This window comes from Filicampus tigris, chromosome 3, assembly GCF_054856515.1.
Source record: "Filicampus tigris isolate MCC_2025a chromosome 3, RoL_Ftig_1.0, whole genome shotgun sequence".
Taxonomy (NCBI): Eukaryota; Metazoa; Chordata; class Actinopteri; order Syngnathiformes; family Syngnathidae; genus Filicampus; species Filicampus tigris.
In genome coordinates, this window is record NC_141219.1 from 22,394,522 (window position 1) to 22,407,097 (window position 12,576).

Here is a 12,576-nt window from a genome sequence, read left to right on the forward strand (position 1 = left end):
GAGGTGCGAGGATCTCTGTAGCAGACTTTTGCAGAGGAACCTACTACATGAGATTCGTCATTCCTTGTAAAAAAAAAAAGTTGTCAAATATTAGCTGAACATCTTAGAAAATTGCCAAACATCTTTGAAAATTAGCAGTAACCTTAAGCAGAAACTTCTACAAATTTGAAGAAGACAAGACACCCAACAGGTGAGCACGTTTCATTGGGAGTCATATTATTGAATAAATATTTCTGGATACACAGAGGTAGCAAGCAGGTGTCTCCCACACCATTGTAATCTGGTATTATGCGAGATCTTGCATTAGTAAAGGGATGGTGTATGGACGTACAGTATCAAAAGCAATAGTTACATTTCTTGTCTATTCATGTTCTGTACGAGGTACAGTGTATCAATAGTAGCACACTGCAGTACAGTATTATTTATACAGCCATGAATTTTGAAGGTACGTATGACTGTATTCCCCCACTGAGCGAAGGTGTAACAGCAGGTTAGATCAGGAAACTGCCAAATGCAACCTTTGACATCATAAAGTCCCCGTATTTGGCTAATACTCCACAAATGTCAATGGGAAATTTAAGGCGAGTGTTATCTTTACACCTGATAAAATGGCCATTTCTTTTAGCAGAGCAAAGATATGTTAATCTTCATTACACTCCATGTTTGCCAGAAGATAATAGTTAATCCATATTCAAATATCATTGTCATGGAATGGTTATTATAATGAAGTGCTTTTTTGTTAAATATTTCATAAAAAGTTCAACATGGCAAAGTAAGGTACCCACATTAAATAAATAAGAATAACTGTGCTCTTATTAGATGAACATATTGTATTCAAAATCAATTAGTTTACAGTGCAACACACACTGCAGTACTGTACCAGAAGCACTACATTTCATTTTATCAATGCTAATTTGAGTTATGGTGTGCAATTATTAGCCTAGCGTTACAGTATAAAACCAAAGCAATGATTCTACAAAACATTTTATTAGACCCGTGGACTTTTTGACCTTAATGCTTGGTTTTGTTTTCATGGATCTGAGATTCTGTTACTTTGATTTGGCTCTTTTTTTTCTCTCTTGCTATTTGTTGGATTGTTAGTCTTTGTTATTTCGTGTCAGAATCCCACTCATCAGCTATCATCTCAATATATAAAATAATAGTATGTCTTCTAGTCTTTTCAGTCATGTGTGTTAATCTCATCTCTCGTTCATATTGTTGCGCCCCCCCAAAAACAAAAAAACAAAACAAAAAACAAAACAGCTGTTTTAGTTGGTGGTGGATGTTATGTGTTTGAGCCTTTCTATCGCAGCTGCCACATCTGCCACCCAATGAAATTTTAGTCTATTGTATAATAAATATGGTTAAATATGAGTCTATTTTAAAATGTCAGTGTGTTATGAATGTGAAAAGTAAAACAAAACATGTTCAGAAAATGCTGCATGGATGGCAATATCAAAAGTACCGGCGCTGTATATGTCAAACAGCTTTGAATACAAATTTGACTTTTTCATCTGGCTACACATGCAAATTCTCTAAGAGGAATGAATGAAAGGCAGTGAAAACCTTGACATTTTGCCCCTTTGAACTGAAGTAAACACGGAAAAACCCGCCCCCCAAAATGAATCTTTGTAATAAGTTCTATGAACTTTCACTTGTCCAAACATGGCATTCGAATTAATATTAGATTTGTGGAATAAGAGATAAGCAGCAAAATCCACCCATCTTTAGCCATCTCAGGGGCCAGCCATTTTGTCACTTCTGTCGACTGAAAATGACATCACAACTGCTCAGAGCTTAGATAACGACCAATCATGGCTCAGCTTCAGAAAACAGATGAGCTGTGATTGGTTATTATCAAAGCTCTGAAGCTCTGAGAAACTGTGATGTCATTTTCAGTTGACAGCAAGCGGCAAAAGCGGTGGATTTGACTGCTTAACCCATGTTCCACAAACGCAATATCAATCAGAATGCCGTATTTAGACTCGTGGGCCTGCATAGGACATGTTCTTGTAAATACAATTTTGGGATTGACTTCCACTTTAAAATCCATGATAAAATAATTAATCTACTAATTTGCAGTTGATTATTAGTGTACCTTGAACATATACACGTCACAATAAAAGGCCACATTCAACTGTGCTGTTCTTTCTCACAACAATGCTGTGAATGAAGGCATTTTATAAAGGGGTGTGCAACTTTCATCATTAGCACAATACATCCTTTGAAGACCACCGCATCAGGTGTCTTCACTTGAAAGATCATCTGACTTTTCACCTCACTTGAACCTCATGGAGAGTGACAGTTCGCAGCCGGCAAACCCCCTGTTGGCAGAGTGGTACTACGCTGCAGTAGAGCTGGGCATCGCCTAACCGCCAAAGCGTGGAGATCGATGAAATAAAAACAATATGGGGCACATGTCATTGCGTCTGCAAGGTACACAACACTGTTTCATTTTTTATTTTTTCCTTACTCGGCCGCGTATCAGGAGTGTGGCACCTACGTGTGACGTGGTACAGGTTAAATCCGTTCTCGATGTCGTTTGGCTGAGTGGGACCGACTGGGACCACGTGAGTCGATTAAATATGCAAATGGAAAATAGGCGATGCCCAGCTTTGTCGCTATATTGACAGAGGAATAACTACACACAACCTGTCTCATCTGAAAGCGTGGAAGAAGGAAGAACTTCAATAAAAAGCAATATAGAATCAAAGGAAGATTTTATGTAACTAACATACATGCAATCCAATAGCAACACGTACATTTGAGAGCACATATCTTTAACACCCCCAAATACGAACGAACTGGAGATCAGTGTCCATGAGGAATTGTACTTAATTTCCTTGGGAAATCTGCCAGAAACTATTGTCTGGCCATGCATCACCCAAGCAGAAGATTTAACAACAAGATTGGGTTCAACACTAAAGATGCCCGATATAAAGTACACAGCACTAAACTTTGAAAGTGACATTCTGTGTTGAATTTGCATCAGTCGTTTGTTTGCTTTGTTGGTTGGTTGAAACTGTAAAATTTGGAAAATAAATCGAATTTGCAATTGAGGTTGAATAATTTTGGGTGCATAATCATAAGTAAAATAACGAATACAATAACATATATTTTTTGATTCTGCTTGTCTAAGTGGGCAGTATGTTTGAACTACAGGTAAGAGCATTCAACAATACTGAGTGTGAATAAATCAGTTAAAAAAATCCTAAAGTGTGACTGTGACAGCACAGGTTGTTTGTCTGTGCTCTCTGATTGGCTGGCAGCCAGTACAAGGTGTGCTCAGCAACGTCATGTTTTATTTTTTTATTTTTACATATTAGAAATTGTAATTAGCAACAACCGAAATAAATTGTCATGCAAGCAAGACAACACAAAATGGTGTGTTCGCTCTTGTAATTTGCTTTCTCTGGTCTGAATCTGTTGATGAGTTGTAAACAATGTCTGCATTCCACCCGTTTTGGTTTGTGTTCACAGTGAAAATTCCAATCTTACTAAAATGGGACACAACATATAACGCGATTTGATCAGAAGAATGTAAACAAGGGGCGCCCGTATAAAATTAGAGGCGGACCGGCCTATAGTATATGCAATTTTTTTCACCCCGGAAAAAAAAGGCGAATGACGGATGATAGAAGTAGAAGGGTACCCACGCCACGGACGGATGACAAATAACGGACACTCAATTTGTAGTAAAATGCCCAGCTCTGCAAATTAGTGCGATGCAATGCAACATGTCGGACATAACAGTCCAGAAAAGTTTATGCAGTTTACTCACATAATAAATGGGGACTAGTTTTGTGGTACTCCATTTTACCATCATTTGGCTTCAATATATGGCCCTAAAATCATCACGATGGAATTTGAATTACAACTGTGAGGTGAAATAGGTGTTTACTTTAATTCAAGGAAAATGTGCTGTAAAATACTACACCCACAGCCCTGTTCTCTGAGTGTGTCTGATACATCTCTGTGTGTGCTGGATTAGGATGGCTCAAGACGGATTAGTTAATTATAGACACCTGCTGTCTAAGCGTGGTGTGTGTTGTCAGGTGTTGCAGCATGAGGTCGGCTTGGTGTGGGGTGCGGAGGGGGAAAGTTGGAGTGAGGTGTGAAATTGCGTGGACAAATGGTTTGCCATGTGCTCTGAGCGTGTCCGTTTTCTCACTTTCTAATCTCTGACTCCTGTTATCTCTGACCAGCGACCGCAGATCAGCCATGGCTCGTTCACATATGATTGTGTGAGTGCTTGTCTCTTAGCATTCACACTAATGATATTCCGCTTCAAAAATACACTTATCATGCGAAGCATTTTTACCAATACAATGAGCTCCAATATGAGAACTGGACATCCTAAATATATTCTATCTATCTATCTATCTATCTATCTATCTATCTATCTATCTATCTATCTATCTATCTATCTATCTATCTATCTATCTATCTATCTATCTATCTATCTATCTATCTATCTATCTATCTATCTATCTATCTATCTATCTATCTATCCATCTATCTATCTATCTATCTATCTATCTATCCATCCATGCAGTACATATGTACTGTACATACATAGATATAAGCGGCAGCACGATCGATCGATCTATCTATCTATGGCGGCGATAATGGGATCCCTCCGGAAGAGCTGGTAGTCGTGGCTGGGGAGAGGGAAGTCTGGGCTTCAGTGGTAAAGCTGCTCCCTCAGCGACCCGACCTCGGATAAACGGTAGATAATGGATGGATGGATATTGTACAATAGCATAATATATGAACGTGCTTTCGTCAGGAGATCATGTGCAACAAATGTACATACTCTTCAAATGTAGTTTTTTCATTGAAATATGTACTGCACAAACAGTATTGGTCCCCCAATTATGTACAAAGGGCAAATAAAATTAAAACCACCGTCTGGACAGGTCTTATTGTGAAGTGGCGGTGTTGGAACACTGTGCTTTGTGTCTGGGATTAAAACCACGTTCATTTGCACTTTTCCCCAAAGGTGTATCTATTCGGCAACTTGCAACAGAAAACCAGTACATTTCCAATCCTATATGACATATACATGGATTATTATTATGTGTTTATACTATACAGAATGTCACCAAGTTGAGCGTCTTCTTGAGTAAGGCTACTTCATGACGACTGGAACTTTTTCACCCATAAAGATTTGTGAAATGCTCTTATACACAACTATGAAACGCTCTCATATGCACAACTAAATATCAATTAGATATAGAATTTAAATTAATTTCTGCTTCGGGTACAGCGTCAGGAAGCTGATCTTTGGGTGGAAACCTCTGTGCATGGTAGGGAGCTTTCTTGTCATGACATAAATGGCTTGCATCTTTTCCAGTGGCCACCATTTTATGCCTGAGGGCGAAGGGTATATGCCTGGATCTTATTCTTGCCATTCAGCTGACAATTCAGGATCTGCCTCACCCTCTTTAGCCAGTATTTGGCCATGACTGCCCTTGCAGTTGACTCCTCATGGTTGCTATTTGCCTATGGAATTCCAAGGTATTTGTAGCTGTCCTGCCTTCAGGTAGTTGAATGTCTCCGGCTGCTATCAACTTCCTACGTTGACGTCACTTGCCCACGCTTATCCAGTGTGAATGACATTGTGATGTCATTGCTGTATATTCTTGTGAGAATAATCAGAGGTGGGGCGATGTCACACCCGTTCTTAGCATACAGCTTCATCAATGAAGAGGAGGTGGCTGATCGTTGTTCCACTTCTGAGAAGTGGAGTAAAGTACCCGAAGCCGGTCTTGGTTATGATCTGACTGAGGGGGTTCAGGCCTATGCAGAACAGCAGCAGGGATAGAGCATCTTGGAATATGCAGCGTTTGATATTCCCCTGTGCAACTGGCATTGAGTTGCCCCCCAGAGTTGTCTTTCACAGTCTCACTGAATTCTTGATGAAGGTTCTCAGAGTCCTGTTGATGTTATACAATTCCAAACATTTCAGTATCCAATATCGGCAGTGCAGAGGTTGGTGCTTTTAGTTTTACAGTCTTGGGCATTATGGACCTGTAATTGGTGTTTGGCTCTCCTGGTGTTATTACCAATGCCCTTCTGTGCACTGCTCATGTAATGATCCATGTGCCTACTCATTTTGATGGACTTTCATTATGATACCTGATAGGAGCGTCCATGTGGTTCTGAGGCAGGTTATAGGCCAGTAGTTTGATGATGTCATTCCCTTCTGGGGGACCTTCATGATGAGGATTGTCTAACCGGTCGTTCGGGCACAACATTTTCGGCATCTGGCTGGTACATGTATGGTCCAGCATACATGCCAACAATCTCCTCTTTCTCCAACTCTTCAAACACCTGGATCCCCTCAGATAATTTGAAATATTGCTTTATGAGTCCATTTCTGACTGGCTTTGTACATTTTCCATGTTGAGCTCTGCCATTGTTGTTCATGAAATGACGTCACACTTCCGGGTTTGTCGCTCGCCAGGATCTCTCTTCGGGAAAACGATTATTTTGAGGAATATACGAAATAGAAATGATTTTTTCATGCTTTATTTTTGGCATTATGTTTAATTACTTTACTTTGATTTTAGCTTACATTTTCGGAAATTACTTCACACTTGATATTTAATTTCCAAACGCAATCAGCACGCAGTCAGAGCTTCTTGTGCCCAGTACCGTTTTTGGTGCACTCTGAATAGCCGAACGACCTCAAACGTAAATATATGAAGTTGTTTCTTGCGTCATGTTTCTCGACTCCGCTCCATCTCCCCTTTTCACCCTGCTCAAAGTATCGGCCACCTGCCGGCTCGCTGTGAGTGATAGCTGTCTGCAACGGGCTGAGAACCAACTTCCAATATTCCAATCTATTTCCAAACTTGTTTAGTGTACCCTCATCCAAGTGAATGGATTTGTCAGTTAGACACGGTAAAAGGTGCTGGAGCACAAAGCCCCTTCAAGATTTGTGGCTGCCCCCTCATACGTGACTGTTAGATCCGGCCTTGCTCCGAGTGTGGTTTTACTTAAAAAGACAATATGGTTTCAGAGGAAAAAACGACCCCCTCTCTTACCTCAACTCGTGGAAGAAATTGCTACCAGTGTAGATAAAACAATTATTTACTGTTGGGATTTTTCATGGACTTAAAAAAAACTTTTGATGCTACTGGTCACAAAATATGAATGGAAAAAAATTGAAAAATGGCATACGAGGTTTGGCATACAAATGTACGAAAAGTTATGTAGATGACAGAAATGAGTATGTGCAGCATCACAATATAAGCTCAAACCGGTTGAAGATAACTCACAGGGTTCTCCAAGAGTTTGTGCCCTGAATTATTTATTCTGATGTTTGCAGTGTCTCTAATGTTTTTCAGAAAACTATTAGCTGATGGTACAAATTTATACTGCTCTGGAGAAATTGTCGAGCAGCTTCTGACTACTGTGGAAAAATAATTAAATATATATGTTTTTTAAATGGTTTGACACCAACAAATTATCTTTGAATTTATACAAAACGAAATTTATAGTCTTTGGCACCAGACAAATTAAACACCCAGTGAAAATCATTGTCAATTGAATTGAAATAGAAAGAGTAAATGAAACTACAAAGATACATTTCTTGGTTTTGTAATTGATGCAAAACTATTTTGGAAATTACACATAGAAAATGTCAAAAGAAAAATCTCAAAAACTAAAGGTATCCTTTCCAAAAGTATCTCCTGGATACTATATCATAGTCATTTTTATTGCTCATTATTACTGTCATACCCTACTTATTTCTCATTGGTATGGACAGAAAACAAATACTCAGCCTGTGTTTAAGCTACAACAAAAGAGCTATACTGATTATTAACTGTTAAAATAACCAATCAGTCCATTATTTATCAAATTCAACACTCTCCAATTCTTTGACTTAGTCGAATTCCAAACAGCACCAAGAAGTATAAAGCATATAACCAACTTGCCACAGCATTCAGAAGCTGTTTGAATTCAGAGAGGGTTGTTATAGTTTAACGGGCACAAATGTCTTTAGAAAAAAAAAGAACATACAAAGCAAATGTGTGTGTCTCTGTTAAAGGTGTTACTTTATGGAACAGTTGTGAAACATAATTAGAAAGGTGTGAATCACTTCCTTCAAAAAGAGGTTTAAAAATATAGTGCAAAAAAACCACAAACATAAATAACAAATAAACATTACAAATTGCAGAAATGCCGCAACTACGGGAAGTAGTGTAGTGAGTTTATATGTAACCTATGTATAAAAGTGCTTGCAGGGCTTGGAGGATTATACGATTTGTTGTCATATGAGTATACTGTATGCATAAGCATGAATGTATGAGTTTGCACGCGCAAATATGTACTATATACATTTGTATGTACATAATGTATACCAAGGTTATTTAACGAAAACCAACAAAATATCTAAAACTAAAATTGAAAAAACATTTTCGTTAACGAAATAAAATAAAAACGAAAATGCTTTTAAAAGATAAAAGAAAAACGAAACTCAATTTTTACGTTTATAAAACTAACTAAATATATAATTATAGTTATCGTTTTCGTCTTTGGCAATTAATTTAACACACAAGCCTTTGGCATTAATTTTAAATGTATTTTCTTGGATATTACTGCATGGCCGTTAGCCGGAAGAAGAGCAAGTCGAACAGTCGCCTGGGATTTGTAGTCCCCTTATTCTGTTAATCTTATCTGTTAATGTGTGTTGCACAGAAGCAACGTTCTCAAGCAGCAGCCAATTAAAAAGAGCCAACAGATGACGTCGCTCCAAGGAGATAAATCTGCATGTGGTTTTGGCTAAAATGGCTACCCACCTTTTGTTATTTAACTCAGCCCAAAATGAATTGCAGGCAAAAAGTGCTTCCCCTTTTTGCTCCATACATGAAATATATATATACGGTATATTAAAAAAATACAATACTCTGACTGTACACCCAGGTTCAATACTTCTCAATAGGAATTCAAGCCACAAATCCACTTTAGAAGTTGGCACCTTGGCAAAAAGACATCTTAACTTGATTTAATTAGGGTGCATCGATGCATCTAACTTTAGAAGCGGTGTTATGCACTACACTAAATAATTCAAAGTCTGTGGACTGTTAAACTGTACCCTGTATTTTTTTTGTTGAATTTATACTACACAATACTTACTATGTTGTTTTTTAAAAATCCTGCACACAGTAAAACAATAAAAACTAATACTAAAACAAAGTGTTTTAAAAAAATAATAATGATAAAAACTAACATAGCCACCCTGAAAACTTATTAAAACTACTAAATTTCAACAACAAAACTCAAAACGGAATAAAAACTAACTATAATTAGAATTCCCAAACTATAATTACTCTTCTGTATACTGTATGTACGTATACAGCGCCCTCCATAATCACTGGCACTGCTGGTTAAGATGTTTTTAGCTCCTAATAAATTCTGTTTTTTTCCCCCCTAAATATTATAGGACCAAAATCAAAAAAATAAATAAAATAAAATAAAATACAAGAGGAAAATCTGACCATTAACACAAGTGTATTTATTCAGTGAGAAAAAAATCCCTCATTAAGAAATAATTATTTTATACCTAATCATGTGTGCCACAATTCTAACCAACCCTGATGTTAAAACTGTACAAATCCACATTTTTCCAAATAAAGAGCACCTAATCTTCTCCTATGATGTTTCAGAAGGTGGGAGCATAGAGAAAGAGGGATCTTCGACCATTCCTCTTTGCACAATCTCTCTAAATCCTTCAGCAATTTGGGTCTTCTCTGGACTCTCCTTTTTAGCCCCCTACGCAAGTTTTCAATGGGCTTGAGGTCTAGGGACTGAGTTGACCATGGTAGGAGCTTGATTCTTCTAGTGGAGCACGGCTATAATTTTCAGTATGACAGTATGCTTCTGCAATAAAAATTATACATACAGCGCACTGTATGTATGTGTGTGTGTGTGTGTGATATCAACATAAATAATTGATGTCTCGGCGTAGACATCTTTGGAGACCAAGCTGCAAGTTGGATATGATGATGAGTTAGGGAGTTGGAATGTTGCGCCTCACCTTCATCCTATCTCGACTGAGCTACTGTACATGTCAAACTTTTAACAAGAGTAAATGGGTAAAAATGTATGTGCTCCAGAACTGAAATGTGGCATTTCAGACAACAGAGCTGAACTTAATCATCATTAACTATATACTATTTATACTGCTCATTTAAAAATAGGTACCGGTTATACAGTATTTATATTTTGAAAAAAACAACAACAACAAAAGAAAAAAAAAATGTTTTTTTACGATGAATATTCTTATCTATTTTTATGTCTTCAAGGAAAGCTATATGGTGACGACCATGTGAGGCAGGGCAGTACCCTTGTGCCCTCTATTGACCAGCCGACCCTGCTTATTACCCATTACCCTTAAATAACAAATGGACATTTTATTTGATGTGAGCTACTACTGTCTTAGTCAAAACGAGGTTCTGAAAAATGTCGTGCTCCACAGCTGTTTTACTGCATTGGTCACAAGATGTCTTGAATCTGGCAAGGGTACAATGAAATCACAAGACTTATCAAGGAACTATGGAGCAAAAGGTGCCATTCAGTCAGAGCTACAGATAATGTGACCTCCAATGGGAATGGACTCAAAACATTCAACTATGAATAACAATAAAACATTGAACTATTCTGAAGTGGCCTTCTGTGAGCCCGGATCTAAATTCTACTGAAGATCTATGGAAGGAGCTGAAACATGAAGGCAACTAACCGCTGGAGCAATTTGCTCATTGGGCAAAATATCACCCAAATTACAGAAATTGTTTGATTGTAGTGTTTACATGAAAAGGTTGTGCAACAATATATTAAGTGGGATAATCAGGGGACCATTTTTTGTACAGGCCAATTTCACGAATTTTGCTTGTAAAAATAATTCTGTTGGACCGACATAAAAGCAATGTCTGATTTCCATTAGGTCATTTTCAGTACTTATTATTTTTTTCTGAATTACTTTTGTGATTTTAAAGTTACATAATTCAGTGACCATTGCACATTGTTCTTACATTATTGGGAACTCATAAGTGATCTGATCGTTAATCCCTGTAATCTAAGTGCATTTTAGTGACTGCAGGAATAGTTGCATTGCTTTTTCACTATACTCTACTTACTCGATATCTCTACCACATAAATATGGTCAGGTTTTCTTGCCTCATCACGGCCGCCTCATTCACGCTACTGAATTTTGTTGGAATTTATACTGTGGCTACTAATTAAGCTTTGTTTTCATTATAAGAGACAGCCTGGCTTCATTACAGTCATTCATTAGAAGGTGAGTGTGAATGGATGTTTGTCGAAATGTGTCCTGGCTTGACTGGTGATCAATCCCGAGTGTGCCCCGTCTCTTGTCTAAAATCAGATGGCATAGAATCTGGCTCATCCAATGAGGACACATACTATTGAAAATTGATGAATGGATGTAATATAATTTATTTACATTTTACATCTTATTTTTTTTCTTGACATTGTGGGTCTGTATAATACAATTTTATTCATTTTCTGATCTAATACTACTATTTCCTAAATTTGAGATGATGTTCCTGTGTAAATAATTGATTGTAAAAGCGTGTAAAAGGATTTTGAAATGATGATTTTCCTTTATGTAGGTGATCTGAATAATACAAGCCTGCATCCTGCATAAACCCACGTTCTTGTCTTGGAAAAAAGCTTGGTCATGTTTTATTCAAGGGCCAATTGTGGAAGCAATATTTATAAAGATTCATGCATTGGCTTCACGTAGGATTTAACTCTCTCCCCCCAAAAAAACAACAATAACATAATGATCATCTTCAACAATAATAATTGCATATCGAGTTACAATCTGGAATATTTATGCCAGCCACTTTTTCCACCTACTTTTACTACACTGCATGTACAATACTTAGACATCATCTAATGAAAAATATTTTGTCACTAAGGCAAGATGCTTTGGTTTTATTAGTCTATAAATGGGTTTGGACAAAGCGGAAGGAAATTATTTAAATATGTAATTGCTAAAGGGAACAGAACTATAGGAGAAATAATAACAGCAGCAAGGATTGTATTCTATCACTAATCTTGGCAGGTTGACTCCACCCTTTTTGTCTGGTTGTCTTCTGTCAGATGTCCAGGAAAGCCAGTCTACCTTTCAGCAAATCCCTGCAGCTGCATAGGCAAGCATCTGAGAATCTGGATATATTTTGCATGCTGAGTAGGAAGTGGTCTGCAACTTTTTTGAGGCTAAATAACTCATTGTGATGAGATAAAATTACATTTTGTTCTGGGGATTCTAATTGGATTTACAAACAAACAAGCCATGACTTTGTTAACGTTCACCTGACGGATAAAAGCGCAGTCACTCTCAAGTACAATTTACATTCTTGACAGCTCGCAAATCAACAGGTAAGTGTATTTGGAATCCGTGTGTTGCGTACTATGATGTTGTAATGCAGAACCTTATGTGATGAGCTATTCAAAGATTGCAAGTGTGGATCTTCTGTCAAACTATTGTTGAACAATTTGATTTCATTCATGATTTATGTGTTAGGCTGTTGTTGATGT

General features: G+C 37.5%; 1 protein-coding gene across 2 annotated transcripts in view; it reads left to right on the forward strand.

Moving 5' to 3' along the window:
- Window positions 1-12,576, forward strand: part of LOC147150318 (excitatory amino acid transporter 2-like) — a 25,733-nt gene continuing 13,157 nt past the window's right edge. Inside the window, exon 1 of one of the 2 annotated variants that reach the window (XM_086025577.1) lies at window positions 1-190. The gene's annotated coding sequence lies outside the window, so the exon portion shown is untranslated. Of the gene's footprint in view, window positions 191-12,170; window positions 12,418-12,576 lie in introns of those variants that run through there. The other variant, XM_086025579.1, reaches the window with a different exon arrangement.